This window comes from Oncorhynchus nerka, unplaced genomic scaffold (assembly GCF_034236695.1).
Source record: "Oncorhynchus nerka isolate Pitt River unplaced genomic scaffold, Oner_Uvic_2.0 unplaced_scaffold_1791, whole genome shotgun sequence".
NCBI classification, from domain to species: Eukaryota; Metazoa; Chordata; class Actinopteri; order Salmoniformes; family Salmonidae; genus Oncorhynchus; species Oncorhynchus nerka.
In genome coordinates, this window is record NW_027039531.1 from 20,895 (window position 1) to 35,000 (window position 14,106).

The window sequence follows — 14,106 nt, forward strand, 5'->3', positions numbered from 1 at the left end:
AAAACCCAGCTATAGACCAACTAAAACCCAGCTGAATAGAGACAGCCATAAAACCCAGCTATAGACCCACTGGGTGAATAGAGACAGCCATAAAACCCAGCTATAGAGACAGTCATAAAACCCAGCTATAGAGACAGTCATAAAACCCAGCTTATAGAGACTGGGTGACTAGAGCCCAGCCATAAAACCCAGCCATAGAACAGACCCAGCTATAGGACAGTGAATAGAGACAGTCATAAAACCCAGCTATAAAGACAGCCATAAACCCAGCTATAGAGACAGTCATAAAACCCAGCCATAGAGACAGTCATAAAACCCAGCTATAGACCCACTGGGGAGATAGAGACAGTCATAAAACCCAGCTATAGACCACCCACTGAGGTCATAAAACCCAGCTATAGAACAGTCATAAACCCAGCTATAGAGACAGCCATAAAACCCAGCTATAGAGACAGCCATAAAACCCAGCTATAGAGACAGTCATAAAACCCAGCTATAGAGACAGTCATAAAACCCAGCTATAGAGACAGTCATAAAACCAGCAGACCAACTATAGACAGTCATAAAAAACCCCATAGAAACCCAGCTATAGAGACAGCCATAAAACCCAGCTATAGAGACAGTCATAAAACCCAGCTATAGACCCACTGGGTGACTAGAGACAGCCATAAAACAGCTATAGACCCACTGGGTGAATAGAGACAGTCATAAAACCCAGCAATAGAGACAGTCATAAACCCAGCTATAGACCCACTGGGTGACTAGAGACAGTCATAAAACCCAGCTATAGACCCACTGGGTGACTAGAGACAGTCATAAAAACCCAGCTATAGAGACAATCATAAAACCCAGCTATAGACCCACTGGGTGACTATAGAGACAGCCATAAACAGCTATAGACCCACTGGGAGAATAGAGACAGTCATAAACCCAGCTATAGAGACAGTCAGTAAAAACCCAGCTATAGAGACAGCTCATAAAACCCAGCTATAGACCCACTGGGTGACTAGAGACAGACCATAAAAACCCAGCTATAGACCCACTGGGTGAATAGAGACAGTCATAAAACCCAGCTATAGAGACAGCCATAAAAAAACCCACTGGGTATAGAGACAACCATAAAACCCAGCTATAGACCCAGACAGCTATAAACCCAGCTATAGAGACAGCCATAAAACCCACTAGGACAGTGACTAGAGACAGCCATAAAACCCAGCTATAGACCCACTGGGTGAATAGAGACAGTCATAAAACCCAGCTATAGAGACAGTCATAAAACCCAGCTATAGAGACAGTCATAAGCTAAACCCACTGGGTGACTAGAGACAGCCATAAAACCCAGCTATAGACCCACTGGGTGAATAGAGACAGTCATAAAACCCAGCTATAGAGACAGCCATAAAACCCAGCTATAGAGACAGCTATAAAACCCAGCTATAGACCCACTGGGTGAATAGAGACAGTCATAAAACCCAGCTATAGAGACAGCCATAAAACCCAGCTATAGACCCACTGGGTGAATAGAGACAGTCATAAAACCCAGCTATAGAGACAGCCATAAAACCCAGCTATAGACCCACTGGGGAGACTTCCAAGCCCATCTCCATACCTTGATCTTAAAGTCCAGTTGAGAGTTGATGGTGTACATCATCTCTGTTCTCTCCATGGTACGGGCCCCTTCGTTACACTGACGTACCACCTAAAACAAACAGGTATTAGCACTCACAGACACGTGCAGATACACACAGGCTCACGTACAAAGACCATGGGGGAAACACAGGCTCCTTCCTTGATGTTGAGATGGGCCTTTGACCTTTGACTTGGCATCAATTTGGGTTTGACACCAGTTGACCTCTCACCTTGCTGACTGATTGAAGGGCTTTCTTACAGGCCTCATACTGAGGTGAGCCTTTAGAAGCCTTCTGACAAATGACCTGAAAAACAGAGAGAGAGGTCAGGGGTCAGAGCAGATCACACACACGCACACAGTGGCTGTGTACACAGTAGAGTATGTTGTCAAAAAGGCTGTGTACACAGTAGAGTATGATGTCATAAAGGCTGTGTACACAGTAGAGTATGAAGTCATAAAGTAGAGTGTGTGTGAGATCAGCTAGTTAACCACTTTGTTATTCCTGGGAGAGGCTTCCAGAACACATCTCTCACTAACGCTGCTTTCATGAACACACACACACATGCACACGAACACACACAGCGGTTGGAATCATTAAGTGTAACCAAAACTTTCCCAGGGCTCAAAAGCCTCCTACTCCATGGCCTATAGTCCTGCCTTAAACCTCAAGGGAACAACTACAACAGGGAAGGAGAGAGATAGAACAGTAAGTGAAAACATTAGTCAAATAATTGGTAAAAACGAGGGACCAATGAATGACAGAATGAACAAGCATTTCTAGGTCAATGGAGTTAGGAGCTGAGCTCTTTGAGCCAGTTAAGACAAAGGCTACAACAGACAAAGGCTACATTAGACTAAGGCTACATTAGACTAAGGCTACATTAGACTAAGGCTACATTAGACTAAGGCTACATTAGACTAAGGCTACGGTAGGTGAAGGCTACATTAGACTAAGGCTACATTAGACTAAGGCTACATTAGACTAAGGCTACATTAGACTAAGGCTACATTAGAGAAAGGCTACATTAGAGAAAGGCTACATTAGAGAAATGCTACATTAGACTAAGGCTACATTAGACTAAGGCTACATTAGACTAAGGCTACATTAGACTAAGGCTACATTAGACTAAGGCTACGGTAGGTGAAGGCTACAGTAGGTGAAGGCTACTGTAGGTGAAGGCTACTGTAGGTGAAGGCTACTGTAGGTGAAGGCTACTGTAGGTGAGGGCTACATTAGACTAAGGCTACGGTAGGTGAAGGCTACATTAGACTAAGGCTACGGTAGGTGAAGGCTACAGTAGGTGCAGGCTACATTAGACAGAGGCTACTGTAGGTGAAGGCTACTGTAGGTGAAGGCTACTGTAGGTGAAGGCTACGGTAGGTGAAGGCTACGGTAGGTGAGGCCTACATTAGACAAAGGCTAATGTAGGTGAAGGCTACATTAGACAAAGGCTAATGTAGGTGAAGGCTACATTAGACGAAGGCTACTGTAGGTGAAGGCTACATTAGACGAAGGCTACGGTAGGTGAAGGCTACGGTAAGTGAAGGCTACGGTAAGTGAAGGGCTACGGTAGGTGAAGGCTACGGTAGGTGAAGGCTACGGTAAGTGAAGGCTACTGTAGGGGAAGGCTACATTAGACAGAGGCTACGGTAGGTGAAGGCTACGGTAGGTGAAGGCTACGGTAGGTGAAGGCTACATTAGACAGAGGCTACGGTAGGTGAAGGCTACGGTAGATGAAGGCTACGGTAGGTGAAGGCTACGGTAGGTGAAGGCTACATTAGACAGAGGCTACGGTAGGTGAAGGCTACGGTAGATGAAGGCTACGGTAGGTGAAGGCTACGGTAGGTGAAGGCTACGGTAGGTGAAGGCTACGGTAGTGTGGGTGAAAGTGATTTCACTGGGGGAACTGAAGGAACTGAATCTTTCGCGTTACGTAACAGAAAGTAGTTTAGAGAGTGAGACCGGCATAGACGTTCCTTTCTGCATGGTTATATAGGTGTATGTAACAAAACACCCCCCCCCCCAGGAACCGGGATTCGTCGAACCAGGTAGGTGATGTTGATCCACTCCTCATGTCCAGTGTTTGTGATCATGCCGTTGCTGCAGATTGTAAGGTGGTTCATTCAAGCTGCCAACAGCCCTTTACAACTCATCCTAAACGGCCCTTTACTAGGTTAGGACAACAACAATGTTCAGATACGCTGTGGCGTTCAAACGTTGACCAATTGGCATCAAGGTACCTACAGTAACGCGAGCCAGGAAAACATTCCCCACACCAGTACACCACCAGCCTTGTACCGTTGACACCAGGCAGGACCGGTCCATGGAATCATGCTGCTTACACCAAATCCTGACTCGGGATTCGTCAGACCAGACAATGTTTTAACACTCCTCAACTGTCCGGTGATGGTGATGGCCACTGGAGCTTCTTCTTCTTGTTTTTATCTGATAGGAACACAGTGATGGTGATGGCCACTGGAGCCTCTTCTTCTTGTTTTTATCTGATAGGAAGATGGTGATGGTGATGGCCACTGGAGCCTCTTCTTCTTGTTTTTATCTGGTAGGAACACAGTGATGTGGTGATGGTGATGGCCACTGGAGCCTCTTCTTCTTGTTTTTATCTGATAGGAACTTCTTCTTGTTTTTATCTGAGTGATGGTGATGGCCACTGGAGCCTCTTCTTCTTGTTTTTATCTGATAGGAACACAGTGATGGTGATGGTCACTGGAGCATCTTCTTCTTGTTTTTATCTGATAGGAACACAGTGATGGTGATGGCCACTGGAGCATCTTCTTCTTGTTTTTATCTGATAGGAACACAGTGATGGTGATGGCCACTGGAGCATCTTCTTCTTGTTTTTATCTGATAGGAACACAGTGATGGTGATGGCCACTGGAGCATCTTCTTCTTGTTTTTATCTGATAGGAACACAGTGATGGTGATGGCCACTGGAGCCTCTTCTTCTTGTTTTTATCTGATAGGAACCCGGTGTGGTCGTCTGCTGCAATAGCCCATCCGTGACCAGGACCGACGACTTGTGTGTTCTGAGATGCCGTTCTGCACACCACTGTTGTACTGTGTAGGTATTTGTGGCCCACCAGTTATCTTGCACGATTCTTTCCATTCTCCTTTCACTCTCTCATCAACGAGTTGGTTTCTACCCAAAGGACTGCCGCTGACTGGATGTTTGTTGTTTGTCCCACCGTTCTCTGTAAACTGAGACACTGTCGTGCGTGAAAAGCCCAGGAGGCCGGCTGTTTCTGAGATACTGGATCTGACGACGATACCACGCTTAATGTCGCTAAAGTCACTCGCTTTGTCCATTCTAACGTTCAATCAAACAGTAACTGAATGTCTTGATGCCTGTCTGCCTGCTTTATATAGGAAGCCACGACCACGTGACTCACTGTCTGTAGGAGCGAACCATTTTGGTGACAGGGTGGTGTACCTAATATACTGGCCGGGGAGGGTATATGAGAGTGTTAGACGTGTGTCCAGTATGTGAGTGTTGTGTGTTGGCTCACATCCATCAGCAGAGGCAGGCGGGTGACTCTCTGCATTGGCAGGATTAGGAAGGAGATCATTGGGAGGTTCCTGCAGTCTGGGTGGCCCTCAATACGAGTCAACACCTCCTTAAACACTGAACTCTTACTACTGCTGGGACAGAGAGAGAGAGGGCAGTCATCAGTCACAGTTCAAACGTGTGTGTGTGTGTGTGTGTTGTACTCACACTAGCCTCTGTAGGGTCCTCTGCTGGTAAACCTCATTGGAGCAGTAGGTGATGTAGGGGTCAAAGTTGGACTGGGCGTGTCTGAACACGATGTCACTGATGTCATCTATAACAACGTTCTGCTGGTGCAGGTCCTCTAGCTCTTTAAAGAACCTAACGAGAGACGGAGACAGAGAGACACAGACGGAGAGAGAGACAGAGACAGAGAGACACAGACGGAGAGAGAGACAGAGAGACAGAGAGAGACACAGACAGAGAGACACAGAGACAAGACAGACAGAGAGACAGAGACACAGAGACAGACAGAGAGACAGAGACAGACAGAGAGACAGAGACAGACAGAGAGACAGAGGCACAGACAGAGAGACAGACAGAGAGACACAGAGACAAGACAGACAGAGAGACAGAGAGACAGAGGCACAGACAGAGACACAGAGACAAGACAGACAGAGAGACAAGACATACAAGACAGACGGTGAAAAAGTGATGGATAAGTAAGTTTTGATCATCGGAGGTCTGCATGTACACATGATTTAGAACTCAGTGGGAAAACAACAAACCCACTCTAGAGCATTTAACATCCGATCAGTTCTCCTTCCACACGTCTCAGGAAGGACATGTCAGAGATGCCATAACAATGGACTGAATCAGCACGATCTGCCTATTTAAGTCATCTTACCCACACGCGCACACACACACGCGCACACACACACAAACACAGGAAGTGCATCTGACACCTCTGTCCCGGCTTCGCCATGACATCACTGGAGAGAACCCTCCTGGACCCCTAAAATAGCCTGGGGGAACCATCAGCAGGTAACACACAGGGCTTCCTCTTCCTGTCGGCATAGGGCAGACGGTCGCTTTAACGACAAAATCTGGTCCCCACCGTGACATACAGGAAACTGTCACACAACCACAGGAAGTTGACCTTAATCAGTTAGGGCTTATTTCAACTCATCTGCAGAGCCACCTCATAGTGACCTTCCCCATTTCACAAGAGATGGGCATTTATTATGCCAAGGCAGCAGCTACTCTTCCTGGGGTCAAATTAAGGCAGTTTATACCAATTTAAAAACATGACAAAACATTCACAACACACGGTGTGTCCTCAGCCCCTACTCCACTACCACATATATACAGTACAAAAATCCATGTGTACATGTGTGTATAGTGTGTATGTTATCGTGTGTGTGTGTTTGTGTATGCATGTGTCTATGTATGTCTCTTCACAGTCCCTGCTGTTCCATAAGGTGCATATTTATCTGTTTTTAAATCTGATTCCACTGCTTGCATCAGTTGGGGCGGCAGCGTAGCCTAGTGGTTAGAGCGTTGGACTAGTAACCGGAAGGTTGCGAGTTCAAACCCCCGAGCTGACAAGGTACAAATCTGTCGTTCTGCCCCTGAACAGGCAGTTAACCCACTGTTCCCAGGCCGTCATTGAAAATAAGAATGTGTTCTTAACTGACTTGCCTGGTTAAATAAAGGTAAAATTAAAAAAATAAAAAAAACTTGTTGTGGAATAGAGTTCAATGTAGTCATGGCTCTATGTTGTACTGTGCGCATCCCATAGTCTGTTCTGGAGTGGGATATGCATGGGTGTCCGAGCTGTGTGCCAGTAGTTTAGACAGACAGCTCGGTGCATTCAACATGTCAATATAAATAAAAGTAGTGATGAAGTCAATTCCTCCTCCACTTTGAGAAATTGACGTGCATATTATTAATATTAGCTCTCTGTGTACATCCAAGGGCCAGCCGTGCTGTCCTCTTTTAAGCCAAGTCCCTTCTTGTGACACCTGACCACACGACTGAACGGTTGTCCAAACTAGGGCCTGTAGGACCTGCCTTGTTGATAGTGCTGGTACTATCAACATCCTTCTCCCCATCTTAGCTACTATGTATCAATGTTTTGATCATGACAGTTTACAATCCAGGGTAACTCCAAGCAGTTTAGTCTCCTCCACGAGCTCAATTTCCACATTATTTATTACAATATTTAGTTGAGGTTTAGGGTTTAGTGAATGATTTGTTCCAAATACAATGCTTTTAGTTTTTGAAATATTTAACTAACTTATTCCTTTCCACTCTGAAACTCACTGGAACTCTTAAGTGTTGCAGTCATTTCAGTCGTTGTAGTAGCTGACATGGATAGTGTGTATAGAGTCATCCGCATACATAGACACACTGGCTTTACTCATATAATTAGTAAGGTTTGAAAAATGTAAGGGGCCTAAACAGCTGCCCTGAGGAATCCCTGATTCTACCTGGATTATGTTGGAGAGGCTTCCATTAAAGAACACCCTCTGTGTTCTGTTAGACAGGTAACTCTTTATCCACAATATAGCAGGGGGTGTAAAGCCATAGCACATATGTTTCTCCAGAATCAGACTATGATCTCTCAGCCAATCATCAGTTCTTTGTAAAAGTGCTGTGCTTGTTTAATGTCCTTCTCTAAAAGTGCGCTGAAAGTTTGTTGTCAATTTGTTTACTGTAAAATAGCATTGTATCTGTATCTGGTTTCCAAAAGTTTGCTAAGGGTTGGTAAGAGGCTGATTGGTCAGCTATTTGAGCCAGTAAACGGGGCTTTACTATTCTTGGGTAGCGGAATGACTTTAGCTTCCCTCCAGGGCTGAGGGCACACACTTTCTAGTAGGCTTAAATTTAAAATATGGCAAACAGGAGTGGCAATATCGTCCACTATTATCCTCAGTCATTTTCCATCCAAGTTGTCAGACCACGGTGGCTTGTCATTGTTGATAGACAACAATACATTTGTTCACCTCTTCCACACTCACTTTAAATAATTCTAAATTAAAATGTTTGTCTCTTTCATCATTTGGTCAGATATACTTGGATGTGTAGTTTGTTTGTTGCTGGCATGTTATAGTGAAAATATACCTCTCCTTTGATATCACATACATTATCAAATATTTCACACATATCATCCAGATACTGACTGTTAGCACTTAGTGGTCAATAGCAGCTTCCCACCAGAATGGGCTTTAGGTGAGGAAGATGAACCTAGAGACATATTACTTCATCAGTATTTAACATGAGATCGTCTCTAATCTTTACAGGAATGTGGCTCTGAATATAAAAAGCAACGCCTCCACCACTGGCAGTTCTGTATTTTCTGTAGCTGTAGATGTTATAACCACTGTATCGTCAAATATATTATCTAAGTGAGTTTCAGAAACGGTCAGAATATGAATGTCATCTTTTACTAGCAAGTTATTGACTTCATGAACCTTGTTTCTTAAACTACATATGTTAAAGTAGGCTAATTGAGTACTTTTCTTCTGGGATGCTTACTTCGTTTTATTGCTTTACTGGGAAGCTTAGGAGAAGTATATATACCCATGTTATTTATGTTAGTGCAGGGTGAGCTGCACACAGTGGACTTCCTACTAGGGCACATCGCCTCAGTGCTAAAAGTATAACTCTGGTTCATAGACACATGATTACTGCATACAATAGCTGTAGGATCAGCAGAGGCATTCTGGGCAGTAAGAGGGACAGACATTAGATGACTTACATTGTGTCCACCAACACCCCAGGGGTAATGTACATTTGCTGAAGCATTGTGACGACTCAGTGACAGAATGGTAGGGATTAACTGAGCTGGACTTGGGTCATTGATAAGTCATTGTCTCAACGCAGCCTTATAACGCTGTGAAAGGATCCAGGAACCCACATTTTTGGGTGGATCCCATCCTCCTTATTAAAACGTGTTTTGTCTCCAAAAGGTATCGATATTGTCAACAGAAGTTACACCCATTGAGCTGCAATAATCACATCGCCAGTTGTGAAGAGAAAGAATCCTGCTAAAGTGTTCAATGCCGTGATTCAGAGAAGGGCACAGGGCCAGATATGATTGGTCTTTTGTTAGTGTCTAGCAGGGAGTCAATCAGCTCTTTAAAATCCAGTTTCACCTGTTCAGAGCTGCCCTTCTTTATGTCATTAAAACCACATGGATTATGATAGAATTGATTTCCATGTCCTGACGTAGTACATTTCAGAGCAGCATAGTCATGTCATTTACTCCAGCCCGGGATAAGACATTGTTTTGTACCAGGAACGGTCACATTTCTTACCATGGAGCTGCCCAAAAATCACAGCTGACGACAAGGATGACGTAATCCACCCACTACCACGCTTCACAGGATTCGGAGAACCCTTTATGGACAGGCGAGAGGCAGGATAACTTCTGCTCCGGGAGCCACGAGCACATCTCTAACAGACGGAGAAGCCTTCATGGACAGGCGAGAGGCAGGATAACTTGTGCCTGTGGCTCCCGGTGCCTGGGGCAGGCCTCTAACAGACGGAGAAGCCTTCATGGACAGGCGAGAGGCAGGATAACTTGTGCTCGTGGCTCCCGTAGCCTGGGGCAGGCTTCTAACAGACGGAGAACCCTTTATGGACAGGCGAGAGGCAGGATAACTTGTGCTCGTGGCTCCCGGTGCCTGGTGCAGGCCTCTAACAGATGGAGGAGCCTCTAACAGATGGAGGAGCCCCGCTCGATCCAGAACAGAAGGTTGCCGACGTAGACTTTGAAATCGTAGTAGAAGGCACTGCGGCTGCAGACACAGGCATCCCCAGAGACAAAGGTGTAGGAAGATCAGGCTCCAGGACGCCAACCTATTTCTTGTAGACTGCTTTGCTGGAGGCCTCTGTCTTCAGCTTCCACAACTCGTGACATGCCACCAGCGTTGATTGCCTTGCTCCTCTTGCTGTGCTCTTTCGACTCCGCTATCAGATGGGGGAGCTCCGTGCAACACCGGACAGTCGGATAACGACAAACGACAAGGTGGAGATGCATCCAACAAGCGTGAACGCCGTCCAGCCACCGGTGTAGAAAAGGTAAACATGCCACTGAGTTTTCCCCAGTTTCTTACGTAGGCTGGCGACCTGCGTGATCAAGGAAGCCCACTCTCTCTTTGGGCCTTTGGGTTACCAGGTGCTGGCGACCTGTGTGATCAAGGAAGCCCACTCTCTTTGGGCCTTTGGGTTACCAGGTGCTGGCTGACCTAAGTGATCAAGGAAGCCATTTCAAGCCACTATAATCCTCAGCAAGTAAACAATCGCCGCATTGGAACTCTGAGTCGTCCAGTTTGTCCAGAAACAAAGTGTAGTAGATACAGCCCCTACAGCCATGGGACCAGGTAGGACATACAGCCCCTACAGCCATGGGACCAGGTAGTAGATACAGCCCCTACAGCCATGGGACCAGGTAGGAGATACAGCCCCTACAGCCATGGGACCAGGTAGGAGATACAGCCCCTACAGCCATGGGACCAGGTAGAGATACATCCCCTATAGCCATGGGACCAGGTAGGAGATACAGCCCTATAGCCATGGGACCAGGTAGGAGATACAGCCCTACAGCCATGGGACCGGGTAGAGATACAGCCCCTATAGCCATGGGACCGGGTAGGAGATACAGCCCCTACAGCCATGGGACCGGGTAGGAGATACAGCCCCTACAGCCATGGGACCGGGTTGGAGATACAGCCCCTACAGCCATGGGACCGGGTTGGAGATACAGCCCCTACAGCCATGGGACCGGGTTGGAGATACAGCCCCTACAGCCATGGGACCGGGTAGGAGATACAGCCCTTACAGCCATGGGACCGGGTAGGAGAACAGCCCCTACAGCCATGGGACCAGGTAGGAGATACAGCCCCTACAGCCATGGGACCAGGTAGGAGATACAGCCCCTACAGCCATGGGACCAGGTAGGAGAACAGCCCATACAGCCATGGGACCAGGTAGGAGAACAGCCCCTACAGCCATGGGACCAGGTAGGAGAACAGCCCCTACAGCCATGGGACCAGGTAGGAGATACAGCCCCTACAGCCATGGGAGCAGTAATGTACTTCTCCAGACAGAGAGGGCTCCATTACAAAAGTCATCTGGTAACAACTTTGTTAGCTTGATGGCTAGCAGCTTAGTGACACGTGGCTGTGGGGTGAAGTTGCACGTGGCTGTGGGGTGAAGTTGCACGTGGCTGTGGGGTGAAGTTGCACGTGGCTGTGGGGTGAAGTTGCACGTGGCTGTGGGGTGAAGTTGCACGTGGCTGTGGGGTGAAGTTGCACTTGGCTGTAGGGGTGAAGTTGCACTTGGCTGTGGGGGTGAAGTTGCACGTGGCTAAGGTTTCCATAGGAATGAGGTGGGGAGGACTATGAAGCAGTACAGGCCTGAACAGAGAGAGGTTAGCATGAATAACAGACTGACACACCGCTGCCAGTATGAGCTCACCCAGGGGACCATGAACACACTGTTACAGAGGAACAGAGGGCTGTGTGTGTTTACATGTGAGAGAGAGGGGGAGTCATGTAGAGAGAGAGAGAATGTAGGGGTCATGTAGAGAGAGAGAGACAGGGGGGGTCATGTAGAGAGAGAGAGAAGGGGGTCATGTAGAGAGAGAGAAGGGGGGTCATGTAGAGAGAGAGAGAAGGGGGTCATGTAGAGAGAGAGAAAGGGGGTCATGTAGAGAGAGAGTGAAGGGGGGGTCATGTAGAGAGAGAGAGAGAGGGGGGTCATGTAGAGAGAGAGAGAGAAGGGGGAGAGGTCATGTAGAGAGAGAGAGAAGAGAGGGGGGGTCATGAGAGAGTCATGTAGAGAGAGAGAGGGGGGAGAGTCACGTAGAGAGAGAGTGGGGGAGAGTCACGTAGAGAGAGCAGGGGGAGAGAGAGAGAGCGGGGAGAGTCAGTCAGAGAGAGAGCGGGGGAGAGTCACGAGAGAGAGAGCGGGGAGAGTCACGTAGAGAGAGAGAGAGAGCGGGAGAGAGTCACGAGAGAGAGCAGGGGGAGAGAGTCGGGGGACGTAGAGAGAGCGGGGGAGAGTGGGGGAGAGTCACGTGAGAGAGCGGGGAGAGTAGGGGAGAGTCACGAGAGAGAGAGAGAGCGGGGGAGAGTCACGTAGAGAGAGCGGGGGGGAGAGTCACGAGAGAGAGAGCGGGGGAGAGTCACGTAGAGAGAGAGCGGGGAGAGGGGGAGAGTCACGTAGAGAGAGAGAGCGGGGGGAGAGTCACGTAGAGAGAGAGCGGGGGAGAGTCACGTAGAGAGAGCGTAGAGAGGGGGAGAGTCACGAGAGAGAGAGAGCGGGGGAGAGTCACGAGAGAGAGAGAGAGCGGGGGAGAGTCACGTAGAGAGAGAGAGAGCGGGGGAGAGTCACGTAGAGAGAGAGAGCGGGGGAGAGAGAGAGAGAGAGCGGGGGGGAGAGTCACGTAGAGAGAGAGCGGGGGGAGAGTCACGTAGAGAGAGAGCGGGGGGAGTCATGTAGAGAGAGAGAGAGAGCGGGAGGAGCCATGCAGAGAGCGGGAGGAGTCATGCAGAGAGCGGGAGGAGCCATGCAGAGAGCGGGAGGAGCCATGCAGAGAGCGGGAGGAGCCATGCAGAGAGCGGGAGGAGCCATGCAGAGAGAGGGAGGAGCCATGCAGAGAGAGGGAGGAGCCATGCAGAGAGAGGGAGGAGCCATGCAGAGAGAGGGGGAGGAGCCATGCAGAGAGCGTCCACTGGGAGGTAGGTGGGGGCGGTGCATCTTGTAGAAAACACAAACTCACCTCTTTTACAAGAGCACTGCTCTGTGAAGTATGAATGAACTGACTCCTGCTGAGTCCTGTATCACTGTAAATACTGCACGACCAATGCAGATGTCAGATTGACCAAGCGCCCAGATGCACAATGCACTTCTCCCCACAGAATGAGCTCTTTCTCCTGACAATATGTGCACGTTCACTGTTTCATCACTTCATTGTGTGAATTGTTTTGCGTTTGATTGTTAGTGTCTATCAATTCCCCATTACACACCTCACAAGTAGTACCAATTAATTCCTATCATTCTACAATGTTTGTTACTTTGGTTACGATCATTTCTCTTAATGCCTTTCATATTAGTATTCCAGTATTTAGTCTTCATTTTCAGAATGGGCATATTATTTGGAATGGGCCTGATTTAAGCATAGAAGTAGTCCTATTGGCTACTTGGCCTGATTTACGCATAGAAGTAGTCCTATTGGCTACCTGGCCTGATTTACACATAGAAGTAGTCCTATTAGCTACCTGGCCTGATTTACCTATAGAAGTAGTCCTATTGGCTACCTGGCCTGATTTACGCATAGAAGTAGTCCTATTGGCTACCTGGCCTGATTTACACATAGAAGTAGTCCTATTGGCTACCTGGCCTGATTTACACATAGAAGTAGGCCTATTGGCTGCCTGGCCTGATTTACACATAGAAGTAGTCCTATTGACTACCTGGCCTGATTTACGCATAGAAGTAGTCCTATTGGCTACCTGGCCTGATTTACGCATAGAAGTAGTCCTATTGACTACCTGGCCTGATTTACACATAGAAGTAGTCCTATTGACTACCTGGCCTGATTTACACATAGAAAGTAGTCCTGATTTTGACTACCTGGCCTGATTTACACATAGAAGTAGTCCTATTGACTACCTGGCCTGTGGCTACAAATGTAGACACCTGGCCTATAAAATGTGGCCATTTGTGGATCTGATAGTATTTCTGATTGGCCTGTAACATATAAAATTGGCCACCACCAATAATAACCTGTGGAGCTTCTCAACGTAATATTTTCTTCACCTCAAACAGCGAGCAAACAAAGTCTGTTTCTACATCCATTGAGAATTACTATAGTTGCTCAATCTTTCCAGCTCTCTACCTTTTGATAACCACTCAGCGTGAAATGGAAAAATGTCATGCTCTGATCCAGTGGAAATGTCA

At 47.4% G+C, this 14,106-nt stretch overlaps 1 pseudogene; it reads right to left on the reverse strand.

The window, feature by feature from the left end:
* Nucleotides 1-1,609: 1,609 nt before the first annotated feature.
* The window catches only part of LOC115127086 (rho guanine nucleotide exchange factor 26-like), a 46,893-nt pseudogene continuing 34,396 nt past the window's right edge, over nucleotides 1,610-14,106 (reverse strand).